The sequence below is a fragment of the Sminthopsis crassicaudata genome, chromosome 3, assembly GCF_048593235.1.
Source record: "Sminthopsis crassicaudata isolate SCR6 chromosome 3, ASM4859323v1, whole genome shotgun sequence".
In the NCBI taxonomy this organism is placed as follows: domain Eukaryota; kingdom Metazoa; phylum Chordata; class Mammalia; order Dasyuromorphia; family Dasyuridae; genus Sminthopsis; species Sminthopsis crassicaudata.
In genome coordinates, this window is record NC_133619.1 from 60,274,897 (window position 1) to 60,292,956 (window position 18,060).

Below are 18,060 nucleotides of genomic sequence, written 5' to 3' on the forward strand. Positions count from 1 at the left end.
TCACTGTTCTGATTTCATTTCAAATGCATATCCTGCCAGCAGAACATTTTGTGAAGGGAGTTCCAGTTGAGCTTTTTGTGGGCATCTGACAGTATAATTAGGGCTTAAGATTTGAATTTATAAACTGCTTTACCATTCCATCTAGGATGCTCAATAATCTTGACAGCTGAAGGAGAAACAGTATAGAGTAAGGTTATATATATGAATGGGATACACACACACACACACACACACACACACACACACACACATATATAAAGCCTTAGCAGTCTTTAGAGGAACAGAATAATATAAATACAAGTAGGGACCCTAGTTATTATTGCTGTTTTTATTAGGACCATCATTATTAAAGTATAGCTTATCTCCTTGTTCCTATATTTGTGCTATGCCATTAGCAATGGCTGAATAAAGAAATCTCTACCATGGACTGGGGCAGAGTTCCTTTGTCTATGTATACTTAGCCCTTTACAGACCCGGACTCATGATTGGACAGATCACATTATAGAATATAGCTATACAGTTTAATAGAATTTATTATCACTGTGATGTGGTAGTTCTGCTTCCCAGCTAATGCATATTCTTGCTTTACTCAACTCTGCCCTAAAAGAGGAAACCATAATTATGCATATGATATTTTTGTAATTGGGAATGATATCTGGGCTCCCTCGAATAGCTTCCATAACATTTAGGACATTCTCCAAGCTAATTAGATACTCTCTTGGATGAGAACTGGGTAACAGAATATAGGAATCCCAAAAGTCAGTCATTCAAGATACAAATAGAATAGGTTTGAATCCTCAGGTTGGTTCTGACATTTTCCTTATTTCATGAACTTCTTCTTCACTCAAAATGAATCAGAGCTAAAGTTGACTCCCCATAATTGTTATGGACTAGAGAGAATCCTGGGAGCCCTTCCTTTTCTAGACAACTCTCAAGTGACAAATGACTATATCAGTGTCAATTTTAAAATTAAGAAGTAGCTGGTTTGCCTCCAGACATTCCTGGTCTTTTTTGACCCTCTTTCTTCCACTGCTGGGTATTTCTCTAGTATCAGTTGCCACACATTTTCATATCATTCCTACTTATTTCTATTAGTTCCCTCACCATATTGACTAGGGTTCCATATTCCAATCTCTTCTTTCACCATACTTATTACTTGTTCTGTGTCTCTTTTGCCAAGCTCATTTTAAGTAACTGGCTTACTAATCTTTGATGAGTTAATTCTTCTTTTCTCCTATCCATACCATTTCTTTACCTTTGTGATATCTTCTGGGAGATATTTACAATTCAGAATTACTTAGGACCGAAATAATTTCTTATCTAAATAATGGGAATTAAAAACAAAACAAAACAGACTTTTCAAAATTCTCATAATATAGAAAACTCTCCTCCCTCTAAATTTTGCACATGTAATTCCAGTCCTGTCTTGAGATCCAATATACTAACTAATCCCATAGAATTTGTTGTTTGATTAGAGAATGGGAATGTACTTCCCTTTTCTACATTTTCTTCCCTCTGATTTCAGGATCTACTGATCAATGTAGATAATGATTCAGTACAAATCATTTAATCATGGCAATTTAGATTTATTTTTGTAAAACAATAAGCCTTTTCAGCAGTTGCTCAAGTCACAAGAACATTGCAATATTCATCTGACTTCTATTTGTGACATATGAGGCACTGACCATGATGATTGAAGAGGTGCTACCAGAGTAGGTCAACATTATTTTTGGAGAAGTTATCATCCAATTTGCTAAGTGGATACGAGTAAGAAAAGGAAAATATTCATTGTTTTTGTGATTTCAAAGATCATTTTGGCACAAGGTTGAACAACAACAACAAAATCAGGCTAAAAAGAAGCTCCTCTGACCACTACAGATTAAAAAGTGGATTTTACCATGCGCAGGCTTAAGTTTGTTTCTTTCCTCATCAGTGCAACATCCATGCTGATAAATGAGCTAGATTTCATTTCTTTTTCCTATTGATCCCTCTTCATGGGAAAAATCCCCCTGGCCTTGATGCTAAGCTTATTGTTCATATGTTAGTTCATGCCTCAGAATCTGCTGACTATGAAGCATGTCCCTGCTGCAGTTGTTAAGCTAAGGTCTTGGCCATAAACTGGAGCGGACACAAGAAGTCTGTCTCATCTGACTACCTGCAGTAGTGTCCATGTCACTACTTCTTTAGAATCATACTCACTTCCTCTTTATGGTTGATTTTATAGGTCTTTTCATCTAAGGATCTTTAGGCACTTGGTAAACATTAACTAATTAAGGCTCTTAAAATCTCCTGTGAGAGTGAAATGATCTGGACTCATTTTACAAATGAGGAAACTAGCAGGGAAGGTACTAGACATCATCAATAATGAACTTCTAAGTTAGTGGCAGTAAGCAATGGAATACAGAACTCTGTCTTTTAGTTTTAGGCTTTGTATTTTCCTTCTAAAGCATAATCTTTATTTTTTAACCTATCTTACTTTATTTCATTTCACTTCTCTGTGTGTGTATGTGTCTCTCTCTCCGCGTTTTTCTCTCTCTCTCCCCCTTCTGTCTCTGTTTCTCTCTGTTTTTCTCTTTAGTCAGTGATCTATCTCCATTTTTCTCAATCTATCATGTCATTATTTCAGTGTATCATCTATTCCTCTCTATTTCAATCTATGATATATCTCAATCTTTCATATACCTATCTCTATTTCAATCTCCATCTCAATTTCAGTGTGTCATCTATCAATCATTATCTACATGTCTAAAAAGTGGGTCTTCCCATCATCTCACTGGCCAGTACTACAGTGAAGAGGATACTCATTGGTCTTATCTCAATACTGATTGGTAAAGGAACTTTGACCTGTTTTGTTTCTGAATTAAACTACTTTACTATTTTTGATCCCTTTTCTTTTTTCATTGGAGCTCACCATTTTTGCATCAGTCTTAATGCAACCCTCTGATCTGCTTTAGCCCACTGCAATTCAGAATTCTCAAGGACAAGTGATCCATCAATCCCAGCTTCTCTCAGAAGTAAGGATTAGAGGCATTCACCAAGATGCCTTTCCCTTTACTTTAAACTTAATAGACAATTCAGAGAATAGGAGGTTCACCAAAGTATTTCCTTAACAAATTTTTTGTTTTTGTTCTCTAGACTTGGAATTTAATAAAGGTTGGGAAACTATCAATATGACAGCTTTCACATAACTGTAAGTTTTAACCTTAGAGAGTTGCCTGGTACACTAGGTTAGGTGACTTGCCTAGCGTCTTGCAGCTAGTATGTGTCAAAGGCAGGACTTTAATCCAGTTCTTCCTGTTTTTGAGGCAGGTTCTCTATCCAATGATAACTCTATCCTTCTTTCTCTCCCCTCCCCCATACCAGTATCCTTCCTGGATGAGTTTTCCTACTCGAGATTATTAGAATTATAGATGATAAAAGCATTAATTTGAGAAAAAGCAATATATAGTGAAATGAATGCTTTCTTAGAATCAAAAAGTTCTGGTTTTAAATTGTCATTGACATGTATTAGCAGTCATTTAACGTCTTTGTTGCACATATCTCTTTAAGGCCATAAGTTGCAAAGCAGCTGCTAAATGACCTGCTTTGGTAGGAGTCCCTTCATTGAGAATTTCTCACATCAATGAAATCACACACATACACAGAAAAGAATTTTAGAACTTTTTAGATAATTTCTATTAACCTCTACACTTTACATATAAGGAAACTGAGGTCCAGAGAGAAAACCTAATTTACCCAATTAAGGTCATTCAGAAGCTGGGGTCAGAACTGGTCTCATAGGCCAGTGTCCTTTCTACTGTCTATTCTGCCTCCTTTGTCATTCTCTCTTGACAGGCTATGGAGATGGAGGGAAAGTTAAACATGTAGGGAGGGATCTTTTCAAACTGATTTCAGACTCTAATCAGTTCTTCCCAGTTGGTTAAACCAGGTGACAAACCCAATTCCCTTGTGCTGACAGCCATGGTAATCAGGCTCCTTCTTTGTTCATTATGCTCTCTTTAACCCCGGCATTCTTATTCAGCCCTGCATTTAGTGAGCACTCATTGTGACGGCACACTAATGAAGAAATAAAACACACTAGCAGAGACCCATTCTTCTACCGAAAGATAGACTCTGCTCCACTGGCTTGTAAAATCAGGTTTTTGTTCACTAGCAGAACTATTAGACCAGGTGAATAAAAGTGGCATTGGCTAATTTAGAAGGAAACACCTGGGATGGGCTAAAGTTCACTCCTTCCACCCTCTTCCTTAGGGGAATATGAGAGGAATGCTATCTTCTCAGGACTTGGGTTAAAAAGCTCCTTCTTTTGACTTGATTTGGTTAATGCTGTATTGACTTAATGACACTGATCCATGGCTGATTCTGAGGTACTTTAATGTGTTCTTAGGAGAGTCTAAAGAAAGTGAAAGATTATTATTTTTTTTTGGTAAAGTTTAGCTGCCATTCTGATTGAAGGCCAGTGAAAGAAATGAATTTCTTTCTAGTTTCTGTAATGCAATAATTGTAATTTTTTTCCTCCTTCCTGGCCTGGAAGAAGTTAATGAATACATTTTACATGATACTTCTTTGGTCATTTTCAAAATTTTCAAATTTCCTTCCCACTCCTTCATAGTGGAAAAAAAAATGCACATTTTCTTTCTGAGGAATTGAAAAAATATTTACTATAGGCTGGGAAAGTAACAAGAGTAACAACAACAACAAATTGAATCCTTTCATCCAATGAATAATGAATAAAATGTCCACATATGAACACAAGGAATATAAAAATGACTTTTGCAGAATATTCCTTTTAAGCAGGGAAGCGTCTACCATGTAGGTAGCAGGAAGGGCACAGTCTAAGACTGTACAGACATCTTGTTTCATAAATCATTTCATAGAAATATTTGAGAATGTCATTGAAATGGATGTCCTTGCAACTCTTGGTCTCTTTCCTTTTTTTTTTTTTCTTTTCACTTTATGTTTACCTTGTTCATCTAAGTCAGGAATGCAGACTAGAAATTTTATCATGCGGTGAAAATGTCACCTACATGCTTGTGCATGAAACCACAGGATTGACTTATCACACATCTACCTGAGCACAGAATGTGAGAGAATAATCTCTCCCTCCCATCCTTTATCCAACTCCGGAAGTAGAGACAATGTCATTCTAATGTAATGCTCAATTTCTCATTACATTTCAATTTTTGCTCAAAAGATGCCTTGTCAAAAGAGAAGTCCTTAAAGAGGGTTCTTTATGTGGCTGGGAAATAGACTTTTAAAAAAAATCATTTTTGCCAATCTTACTTCTGAGCTTGGTTACTCTTACTTTGATGGATCAGTGATCACATCTCTGTGGGTGCTCCCTTCTCTAGGGCAGATTGGAAGCTAACTGCTCTCTTTTATACTGTATAAATCCTGACTCTGCCTTTCCATAAATCTTACTCTGAGGATCAATCTAATGTATTGGAAATCTTCAGGTTTTTGTTTTTGTTTTGTTTTACTATTTTGTATATTAGTGAAATAATTGGACTGTCCATCTGTTATCCTTCTCTTGTATTATATGATCTGTCTGAAGGTGATTTTTGTGGAGTTTGGTTATAAAATAATATTTAAAAACCCTTTTTCATCTAAAATCTTTGGTGCTCTTTAACTTGTGCTGAAATTAAGTGCATTATGTTTGGGGGTACTTCATAAATGAGAGATTATTATTTTAGATTGCCAGGTTGAAGGGCCTTCATGAATCTGTCTCCAAGTCAATGGCCTCGAATAACTGAGTCAGCTGTGTGCCAAACAAAGAGTGATTGGTTGATATTTAGACCTGACCTGAAATATACCAAAAATTTCAGCTTTTAGGACAGTTTATATTGGAAGACCTCAGGGCTAACAAGGGCAAATTTACCACAATGTATGACAAAAGGACCCAATTTGAAAACGGTTTCTTCAATTTTAGGTTAACAAGAAATTGAAATGGCCCTACTTCAGACAACAAACGTCACTTAGTTTGTCTTTACATTCGCCTGTTCTAATTGAATTTAGTGCACTGCTGTATTTCCTCCAGAAAGTATATTGTTTTTAAATTACCATTTCAGTCCTATTACTCAAAGCCCTTGCTTCTAATGCTTTCTGACAGTTATCAACATAATGAACCATAATGAAATGATGAGCAATCTTCAGTGGAAACCCAATGTGGATTCCTCTGGTGCTATGTGACTGTGTTGTTAAAATTTGAATGCAAATTAAAATAACATCGTCCTTATTTGTTTCCAAGGTCAGAGTGAAGTTTTTTTTGTTTTGTTTTTTTTAAGTGAGATTTTAAAAATTCCTTAATCTTATTTGACTTGCATTTAATTGTGCGTCTGATATGACAATTTAAATATCCTCCCTTCCCCAAGTATTAAGCTTGTAATAGTCTGTGTTTTTAAAAGGCATATATAAAAAAACCTTTGGCATTCAAGTTATCAAATAAAAGGTAGTATGAACATAGAATTGAAAGATTTTAGCAATCATCAAATCTATTCCCTCTCATTTTTTACAATTGAAGACATTAAGGCTCAGAGAAGTCAAATAATTTAAGATTTAAATCCAGAGTAGCAAAACCAGGATCTAAATCAAGGTTTTTAATTCCCAATCCAATTTGGTTTGTTGTGCCATATTGTCAAATCAATGCAAAGGTTTAAAGGGAAATGGGACAATGATTTAGTCCAGAGGTGTCAAATACATGGCCCAGATAACATATCCTTCATGTGGCCTGAACCAGATTAAAATGAAATTGGGAAATAGCTAATAACATTTATAAAAATACAATATAGATGCATTTAAAAACTATCATTGCCTGCAGAATCCTTAGATTAATGGCATCCCATTTCTTTTTGGACCATTAATTTGATCCAATCCCATCCCTCTATAAGGAAACAGAGGCACACAGAGCTTGCTCAAAATCTTATCAGTAGTAAATGGCAGAGCCAAGAATCAAATCCAGACTTTTTGACACTACGTGTAGTAATGCTCTTTCCATGTCATCATGCTGCCTAGTTTTCTTTTCAAACAGTAGCACACATCTGTATGAATTAATAGTTATAACTTATAAATGTTGCCATGAGCTAAGTGGTAGGAGTATTATGATGTCCATTTTGTAGATGAGAAATCTGAGATTTAAGAAAGGTTCAGTGGTTTGCTTGTGGTCACAGAACTAGTAAATGGCAGACCTTAAAGCTCAGCCCATAACTTTATTTTTTTTTTTTGTTTTGTTTTGTTTTATTTATTTTTGCAAGGCAGTTATAGTTAGGTGACTTGTCCAGAGTCACATATCTAGGAAGTATTTGAGGCCACATATGAACTTAGGTCCTCCTGATTACCCTATAGCTTTATGAATGAAGTCTAACGCTCTTTCTGTTATACTATAGTATAGACGTGCACTTCTTCCACTTATCATCAATAAATAGCAGAATTATTTTTTGTGAGATGTCCTTTTAACAAAAAGGTCTATCTGAGGATAAAGTCAACTTAGAGCTATTATAACTATTCTGTTTAAATGGACAACTGAACAGATCATTACATGGTCATGTCATATTGGGCAAATGGCCTATTTGGACTAATAATGTTTCAACTCCTAGCAAATGCTAAAATAATAAAAATTATCCTTGATTCTCTCATGTATATAATACTGATGTATGCTTACATGTGATTTCATTTCTATGAAGTTTCTTTCAGTAGATTTCAATCAAGAATGGTTTGATTGTTTAGTTTTCAGATTAATCCTATATATTTCTACTCCTTTTCTCTCCAGTGCCTTCCTTCCAATTGACCACTTACCAGCAGAGAGTGAACAAGGCACAAGGGAAACTCACATTCCACTTCCTAACAGCATTTAACAGAAGGAGATTGACAGAATAGCCCCTTAGTTCCCAAATTGTGGCTGCCAACCTGATTACTTGACATTTTTAGTGATTATGAGATGCTAAATTGTTTCTACCATGAACAATTTACTACTTAATTAAAAAAAAATCACTGATGTCTAAAGAAAGCTAATGCCATTCTCAGTTCTGAAGTGGTTACAAAAAGAAGTCCTCTGGAATAAGGAGTAGATACTATGCTGGATTTGTAGTCAAGAAGACCTGCTTTCAAATATTTTTCTGAGCTTTGGTTTCCACCTCTATATAATGGGTGTAATAGTGCCTGGAGTACCTTCTTTGCTCACAGAATTGCCCCAAGACTTAAAAGAGATAATGTTTGTTAAATGCATTGAAAACTTCAAGAGATATATGCCAGTCAGTTCTTTTTCTTCCTTCTCTCTCTCTCTCTCTCTCTCTCTCTCTCTCTCTCTCTCTCTCTCTCTCTCTCTCTCTCTCTCTCTCTCTCTCTCTCTCTCTCTCTCTCTCTTTTGCACTGGACATACATGGGAACCTTTATCCTTGCAAAGATAGTTCACAGGAAATTATAAAAAGACACTGTCATGATTTAGGGCTAAGATGAAATTATAGATGTCAGTTTTATCTATAACACTGAAGAATTAAATTTCGGTTGAAATTAATTCACCACTTTCCTATCTTGATGTCATTTTGAGCACCATGTCACCATTCCTGATAGGTTGAGTTTTATTTCTGTTGTTATCATCAGAGGAAGAACTGGTCATAATCTTGACTTTTAGCTCTTGTTGATTTTTCTCTTGCTTTACTTGCAGCCTAGCAATGGTAAAGGATGGAACCTTAAGATAGGAGGAGACAACTGTCTTTTCTCAGGTAGTGTAAGGGAGGAAACAGTATAAGCATTTTATACAGTGCTTACTATATACCAGACACTGTGCTAAGATTTTTAAAAAAATATTATCCCTTTTGATCACATCTTCCAAGGTTAGAAAAAGACTTTGAAAGAAATTATGAGCTATATAGAGAAGCTGAAGTTTGTCTCTGATCTGAAGAATAATGTCACATTTATTCCATATAGAAATCTAGGATTAGTTGGGCAAAGGAACAGCAGTGTCAATTTTTGGCTAAATGCTATGACTTCATTCTTTTGTGTGACTTAATCTGAATTGTGGTGTAGCCTTTTTCACCTATTAATGTTCTTGTGTCTCTATCCTAAAAAAACAAAGGAAACAAACCAAAATAAAAACTATCCATCTTTCTTGGATCTTACTATTCTTCTCCTTTTAACTTAATGATTTTTGAAATAGTACTCTAGACTCACTGTCTCCTTTATCTTTTCAACTGCTTATTCTTCAATATCTCTTGCAATCTGGCTTTGAAATTGCTCTCTTCAGACTTCCCAAATGACAAATGAATTACTATATCCAATGTGATTTCTCAATTCTCATTCTCAACATTTTTCTTTACAAGAAAGAGACAGTCCATTGTTCTTAAACCTGTCCAGTTTTCTCTCTGGGTCCCCTTATCAGATTCTCCTGTTTCCATATTTATATGACAGCTTCTTAACTGGCTCTTCTGCTTCCTCCTCCACATGATACCCTCTAGGGTTTTACCTTGTACTCTCTATTTTGTCTGCACCTTATGCCTTGATGATCTCATCTGCTCTCACTGTCTAAACTATCACTCCCAGCTTTTTAACCTTATAAATCTGTATCTTTAGCCCTTATCTCTCTCAATCTCCAAATCCACATTTCTAGCTGCCTACCAGATATCTCCATCTAGGTACTTCACTGGTAACTCCAGCTCTATGCATCCCTACATGAAATTGCCATCTTTCCCTTGAAATGTGACTCTCTTTCTGACTTCACTAATATCACAATTTCCCCAATCATCTTTGTGCATAAACTTGGAATCTTCTTTGACATCTCTCATATCTGCTCAGTTATCAGATCTTATCTACATTTTCTTTTGGTCTCCTTATGGTGCTCAGTCACCTCCTGTCCTCTCCTTCCTTTCTTCAGAATCCTCTTCATTCACACCCAGCCCCCTATAATATTAAATTTATTCCCCTTTGTGAGCTCTTTTTTTGATTATATCTAGCATTTCCAATATTCCTTCATTCTTGTGGGAAAAAAGAAAACAAATAAAAACAAAAATTTCAGTGACACTCCCATCCTGAAGTTTTTGTTTTTATTGTTTTTAGGTTTTTTTTTTTAGTCTTAGGAAAACTTATCTTCCAACATGTATTGCCTCCAATTCCTTTCTTTATAGTCATATTCCAATCCCCTTGTGATCTGTCTTTTGGTGTTACTCTAACTTTTTTGAAATCTTTTAGTATTCTAAAAGGATTCTTGGGATTGTCATCAGAAGACCTGGATTCAAATCCCAGATTTGCCTCTTAATAGCTGTGTGATCTTGGGCATGTCATTTAATTATTATGGGTGTTATTTTCCTTCTTTGTAAAATGAAGAAATTAGACCAGCTAACTACCATCTTCTCTTTCAGTATTAAAATTTAATGATCCTACTTATTCTTCAAATTCATCTCATTACTATGAAGCTTTCTTTGATTTTTCTACCCAGCAATAATTTCTCTGTACTCAGACTTATAGTACTTGTTAGAAAATTGCTGGCTTGCTGTAATGATAAGCCTGAATTCAACTCTTTCCTCTGATATTTGAACCTTCTTTGAACTCAGTTTCCTTATATATTAAATAGGAATATCAATACCTGTAGGATCTACTTCATAATAAGGCTCAGATGAGCTAAGTAAAATGACTGAAAATGTTAAATAAATGCTGGCTATTAGAATGATAAGCTGATATTCAATTGCATTTTTAAAAAATCAAATGTAAACAACTGTTTTAAACTGCTTTTGAGGGCATATATCTGCATTAAAATTTCCCTCTAATGACTTGGATAATTGAGACTTGATTATATAAAGGATTTCAATTATACATGAATAAACTAGTATTCTCACCATAAAGAAATTAATCAAGGACAAAAAAAGACAGACATTCTTAGAAAGGCCTTTGGTATTGAAGAGATCTAGAATAGTATCTAAAATTTCAACAACAAATTAAGTCTTCAAGAGATAGCACTTTATGAAAATAGCTGATGAGCTTTTTTTTTTTTTTTTTTTTTTTTTTTTTTAAATAATAGACTGCTGGGCTTTGGCCAGAACTATTGTGAGACCACAGAAACTTTAGTGACAAAAGGATGAGGAATATCTATACAAGTATAGAAAAAGGGGCTTCCTAGAACAGCAGTCCTTATGTAAACTCGCCCACAGCAACAGGGGCTGCAAGAAAGCAATTAGTAGCAGCAACATATACAACTGTCAGGGGGGAAAGCATGGGTTTTATTTCATAATCAAAACTTATACATCCCAAGTGTTTACTCTGTGTTATAACCTGTCTTTCTTCAACCGGAGAGAGATTAACAACAAAGGCTTATCTGAAAGGTTTTACAGCTAAGACTCTGAAGTATTATTGACAGTCCCAAAGTTATACATGATTAATGAAGTCCTATGAAATGGGAGAAGCAGCCCAAGATACTTCTTTCAGAGATATGCACCTTGTACCAATTGACTTGGCATTTGAGCAGGGTTACTGAGGAACTTAATGATGCTGTTCTCTTTAAGAGTTACATATTTATAAGAAGTGTTTGTGTCTACAACCAGCCTTGATATTATGGCTCAGGCATTGAATTTTAGTATGAAGGTTAAAAATACATTCAACATCAAAAATATCTACTAGCCCTGGAAGCCACTCATCACACAAAATAAATCTAGGTTGTTTTGCCTACTTGTCACATTCCTACCATTGTGTTTTTTTTTTTTTCTTTTATTGAAGCTTGGAATAGATTTAATTTTATCTCATCAGTTTACAAACTTTTTTTAAAATCCGCTCTATAAAAATATTTCTTACCAAGCCTTCCCACACATACTAGTGAAATGGTGGTGATACATCTGGCAATAATGACAATCAGTTATTTGTGAAAGTATTTGGATTTTATTTATAAATTCATGTTCATGAACAAGATGAGTTCTAAGTTTTGTCTAAATTTTTGTTTTTGTTTTTGTTTTTTACTCTATGTGGGCCTTTGCTGATTGACAGGTCTGCACTTGAATCTCGATACCAGAGTTCAGAAGAGGAAACTCTTTGGCATTATATGATAAATGGAACTCTCAGCCTATACCTACATTTGGACTTTTAGAGAACCCATCTCTGGTTGCCATTATCATGGCTGTTTTAATAAAATGTTGCTATTTATGCCATATATAGCATTCCAAGTTTGTTCCTAGGAACAAATTCCTAGTCGAGTCACACCTGGTTAGGGGACAAGGGGAGTTATTCTGAAGAAGGGATTCTCTTCTATTTCTCAGATATTCTAGAGATGATTCACAGATGGATCAATGTCATAGTGTTAATTTTATATATTTGTTTATAACAAAATCTATCTAAATTTACTGTTGGTAAAATGTCTTTGCTCAATGGCCATATTATCATTCACCTAGGATTTGGGTGGCTATAACATTCACTTGTACTGTAGGGATGAAGCGAAAAATGATAACAGAACTTTTTTACTTGTCCATTTGAATCACATCTGATTCTTCTTGATCCCATTTGGGGTTTCTTGGTAAAGATACTGGAGTAGTTTGCCATTTCCTTCTTCAGGTCATTTTACAAATGAGGAAACTGAGGCAAACAGGTTTAAGCGATTTACCTAAGATCATACAGTTAGTGTTTGAGGCCATATTTGAACTCAGACCTTGCTTCTTGAAAACAGAAGAAGCAAACATAGCAATAACTTACAGTTTTTTAAAGCCCAGTGTATAGTACAAGCCTATTTCATTTGACCTGCCTAATGTACTTCTGAGGGAGATACCGTTAAATTCATTTCATAGGAAATTGAGGCTTTGGAATGTGAAGACACTTTCCCAGGGTCACCTACCTGTCAGATGTTAGAAATCCATCAGCACATATGCTTCCAAACTTCAGCAATTTGGGAGAGCTATGACATTATTAGCGTGTTTTTTATTGCTTGCTATAGTTGGCTTTATATTTTGCAAAGCCACCCATATTCACTTTCTCATTCTCATTGCTCAGATCAGAAAACTTGTTCTCATTCCCTCCTTTTCTTCCCTTTTCTTCTCCCCCACCACTAGATAACCCATGATTGGTTAAAATAACAAAGACTTCTTTCCTTCATATAGGAATCCTACATCCGCATTAGAAATTGGCTACAGCTTACCTTGAGTTTAACACTGTCAAGTTAATGTCAAATGAATGCAAGGTGACGTCCCACCAGAAAATAATAATTATCCATTGTCACACCTTTCACCAGGATCCTGCTGGGTGATGCAGAAATAGTATTTTACACCACTGAAATGAATGGATGCTCATTAAATTTATTCATAATGGCAAAAAAGGGTAGTGCCCCTTTCTTATGGAGAAATGTACAAAATATGAATCAGGCCCCTTGTATCTCAGGTATTCTATAATTTTCTTCCTTTAATGGTAATTAGCACATAGATGTATTTTGTCACTGGTGTCATTGGAGAAGTACTCAATTACCCAATTGAGGGGATCTCTGTTAGAGATAATAATAAAAGGAAGATGGCAGTAAGGGTATACATATGGATTTTTGCCTAAGGTTTTAACCAAGAAGGCTTTTATGCCATTTTCCCACCAGTAATTGTGAAGTCATGAGATACCTTGAGTCCTATTTCCATTGCCTCTGGATCTAATACTTCATTGTGTGGCATTTAAAAATCTTTACAACCTGGTTCCAGTCTGCTTTGACAGGTTCAAGAATCTTACTCCCCCCTTCAAATGGTAGAAGTGGATAGGTCTTTCTGTTTCTCACATATGACATGTCAACTCCTTTTTTTTTTTTTTTTTTTTTTTTTTTTTTTGTGGCACTCTGTCTTTATTATCTTCTATACTTGGAATGAATACCCTCTTCATCTCTGTCTCTGAAAATGTAGCTTCTTTCAATACTCAGTTTAAGTGGCCTCTTATATGAAACTTCTCCTAATCAAGGTAGCTGCTGATTCTTTCTCCTCCTCCAATTACAGTATATTTATTTGGTAAGGACCTAAGTGTATGCATATATTGTTTTTTTCCAATGGGATGTTGGTCCCTCTAACTCAACAAAACAGTTCCATGAAAATGATCAGACCTTAACCTCCTTGAGGGCAAGGAATATCTTTTACCTCTTTTTGTATCCTCAGCATTTAATGTAAGAAGCACTTAAGAAATGTGGATTGAATGATCATGCTTTATTGAGGTAGCTAGCAGATCCTGTTTCTTGAATACAAAAATTGAGGAGATTTTTGGCTTATAGTGCTAGAAATATAATTAATGTCCCTATAATTCCTTTAGATTAAGATGTTTAAAGGATTTTAACAAAGCAAGTCCTTTTTTATTGTAGAGCCTATTTTGGTTCACTGGATTTCCTATCCTTCAATAGCCATGAACCAGAATGGACTTGTCTTGTGGCCACAATATTTATGCCTCCTTTCAAGTATCCCTAGCCTAGTCAAAAGAAACTTTAATTTAATATTCAATCAACACACACCCACAGGCTTCCAGAGAGCATCCTTAAAAGGCAGGGTTTCTTAGTTCTGAGATTAATGATTTCATCCATGTGGATACACCTTCCTTCTATGCTAATCACAACTCCTCCCACATTTTCATAGACTATTACATGAGTTGCCATGAATGAAAAAAAAAAAAAAGTCACTTCTTGATGCCAAACCTTTTTTGAAGAATTTCTTAAAATGTAGTTGGACAGTTCCTCAGACGATTGACTAGCACATTGTCCACCATGGGGCTTTTTTTTTTTTTTTTTCTTTTTTTGGCTTAGTAAGACCTGCCAGTGCTTGTACTCTTGCTGGTAAAGCATTTCAAAAAGCAGGATCATTTCCACACCACACTGAGGCAGTTTCTCATAAATACAAGGCATGTTGCTCATAAAAACACAATATGTAAAAACATGGGTAATAAAAACTCTTAGCTTCAGTAACAGTTACCCATGATTTTCAGAAAGTGAATGTAAATCATGTGGGGTTTTACTGTATCTTCAGAATTCCTGATTCAAGGGGTAATAGCACAAGAATTGGGTAATAAGAAAGGCTGATACTATTTTGGACCTTAGAGGCTTAGAAATGAAAGGGATCTTAACAGTCACATAGGTCTAGTTTTCCTGCAGGAATCCTCATTTCAGCAAATCTATCAGGCACTTATTCAATTTCTACTTGAATTCTTCTAATGAGAGGCCACTTAGAACCTTTTAGAGCACTACATTCCCTTTTCTTTTTTCTCCTTTTTTTTGACAGCTATATTTGTTAGCAAATTCTTTCTATTGATCTAAAGTATTTCTCCTTATAATTTTCTACTTTCTGAGAATACATCTAATCCTTATTTTCTTCATGATAGTCCTTCAAAAATTTTTACATTGATATCAAGTCTTGTCTAAGTCTTCTCTCAGTTGTTTCAACCATTCTCATAAGATACAGTTTGAGTTTTCCAACCATTCTACTTTTCATCCTATTTGCCAATATCCTAAAATATGATATCCCAAATTAAGCATAGTTTTTAAAATTAATTTTATAATTATACATTTTTGACAATATATATGCATGAGTAATTTTTTTATAACATTATCCCTTTTATTCATTTTTCCAGATTTTCCCCTCCCTCCCTCTACTCCCTCCGCTAGATGACAGGCAATCCCATACATTTTACATGTGTTACAGTATAACCTAGATACAATATATGTGTGTAAATCCAATTTTCTTGTTGCATATTAATATTGGATTCCGAAGGTATAAGTAACCTGGGTAGATAGACAGTAGTGCTAATATTTTACATTCAATTCTTAGTGTTCCTTCTCTGGGTGTAGCTGTTTCTGTCCATCATTGATCAGCTGGAAGTGAGTTGGATCTTCTTTATGTTGAAGATATCCACTTCCATCAGAATACATCTTCATACAGTATTGTTGTTGAAGTTTAAACATAGTTTTGACCAGAACAGATTACTTTGTGGACAGTGTATATCTGTCAGAATACCCAAAAGTCAAAGTTAATTACTTTATTAAGCAAGGTCTTCTTGTATATTATGGGCTCATGTGATAGTTCATTTTTTTAAATCTTAATTTGATTTTTAGTCCATTAAAATTTGTTATTCTGGATTTGCCCTATCATTCCAGATTATGAAATTCTTTTCGAACCCATATTCTTCTTCTCTATTAATAAATACTGAAGATAAAAACACAACTGAATTATAGTTGATAACAATGCTGACAAGAATTGGAAGAGACTTTTGGGTTCATCTACATTTCAATATTCGGGGAAAAAAATGTGAAATCTTTACCAGTTGGATAGAATTACCAAATGTTTAGTATGGCAAGTGCAATTCATGTTTTTGAAGATGTTTGCTCTCTGCCACCAGTCACTGTAGACTTATCCCTTAGACAAGACTTCACAATATGGGATAATTCCATTTTTGAAGGATATTTGGACATCTTACTTCTAGGCTAATCATGGTTAAAACCTCTTCTAAATATGATTGTCTTCTCCCCTCCCCTCATCCCCAACTTTGTCCCAATAATCAATGTCCCAATAATCAGTACTAATAAAGGAATAATGTGTTATTACCATGGTTGCTAGACTCCTGAGAAAGCAAAGCAATATCCCCCTTCACCACAAACTCATTCTTTGATAATGGAAGTATATTTAAAAGTATATTTAATGATGTATATGATCTTTATTGTGTATTGTAAGCATAGTTCTCATCCTCTGTACTCCTAACTTGCCACCCAAATATAGTTCCATAATAGATATGAGGAGGAGAGCTTCAGACAGATTTCAAAGATTACTCCTAGGAAATAGTTGCATTTCTGAGATGTTTCCAAATGTTTCCAGTTATTTGGCTTAATAAGACAAAGCACCCAGGGGATCATTTCCACCATTATTTAGGTGCTGAAACTTTGATGCTTTGGCATTTACAAATATACACCCAATACCATTTTGCCACCAGATGATTTTCTTTTATCTGAAGGAAATGTTTCCTTTTTCCATAATTATTTTAAGGTAGTATTATGAAGTAAATCACTTGGACCAGATTAAGTAAAGTTTGGAAATTCTCTTCCCTGGTTGGTTTGTTGGATGTTGGAATTATAAGGGTTAAATCTAGAACTGATTAAAAAGTTAATTTTAATCAACTCCCTCATTTTACAGATGGATAAATTGGGTTCTATGGGAAGTATATGATTTGCTGAAAGTCATACAGTTAGGAATCAAATCCAAGTTCTCTACTTTGCGTTTAGGTGATAGAGATTTTCTATTGCTACCTGAAAAATGAGGTTTTCAAGTGGGGGCAAAGGAAGAGAAGCAGCATAGGAAGAACACTGACAATGGAATTTTTTTATTATTGGGGAGAGATTGACTTTATAACATGAAAAAAATTCTCATTTCCTGTTCTCTGATCTCTGCCTTCATAATTATATTAGGAACAATTGTCAGAAAGAAGCATTCCATGCTTTTGTTGTTTTCCCACCAGCCCTCCATTTTGTAGTCCAACAGCATCCCCTTTTTCAGTACAGGGCTCCTTCTTCTATCCCTGGGACCCCTTGCCATTTGCCTGTTTAGTTTCTGCTCCATTTCTTCTCTGTTGAGATACTGCCATGACTGCCTTGTCCCACATACTAATGACTGACTTCTTCCCGCTGCCTCTCTTGATTCACAGTGGCACATTTCCCACGTGAAAATGGACACAGAACCTTGGTAGTAAGCTTAATGGGTTTCAAAGTCATTCTGAGTTAACCTGAAAGTTATTGCAACATAGGAACCAGTAACTAGTCTCTAAAAGAGACCCAAGATGTGATGATATTTTTGTGCTGGAAGGTAGCAATGTATTTCACAGTAATGGCCACTATTGGTTGCATTTGGCACTTCTGAAAAGCTACTAGTTCTCTGTTTTTCCCTTTACCTGCCAAAGGATGGGACAAGCAGACTTCAACAGAAATGACATTGTCTCTCTCTTTAGTATGACTTCAGCATTTGACACAAATAAAAAGAAGGAAAAGGCAACCATGGAAAACTCTATGTGACCTATTTTTAGGAATGGAATAGAAGAAAGCCTGGATTTGAGAGCAGCAAGAAATTAGAGTTCTTGGTATAGTATAAAGGTTTATTGGCTTTGGAATCA

At 35.2% G+C, this 18,060-nt stretch overlaps 1 protein-coding gene across 3 annotated transcripts in view; it reads left to right on the forward strand.

The window, feature by feature from the left end:
- Nucleotides 1-18,060, forward strand: part of EPHA4 (EPH receptor A4) — a 157,171-nt gene that overhangs the window by 72,127 nt on the left and 66,984 nt on the right. The window lies entirely within an intron of this gene.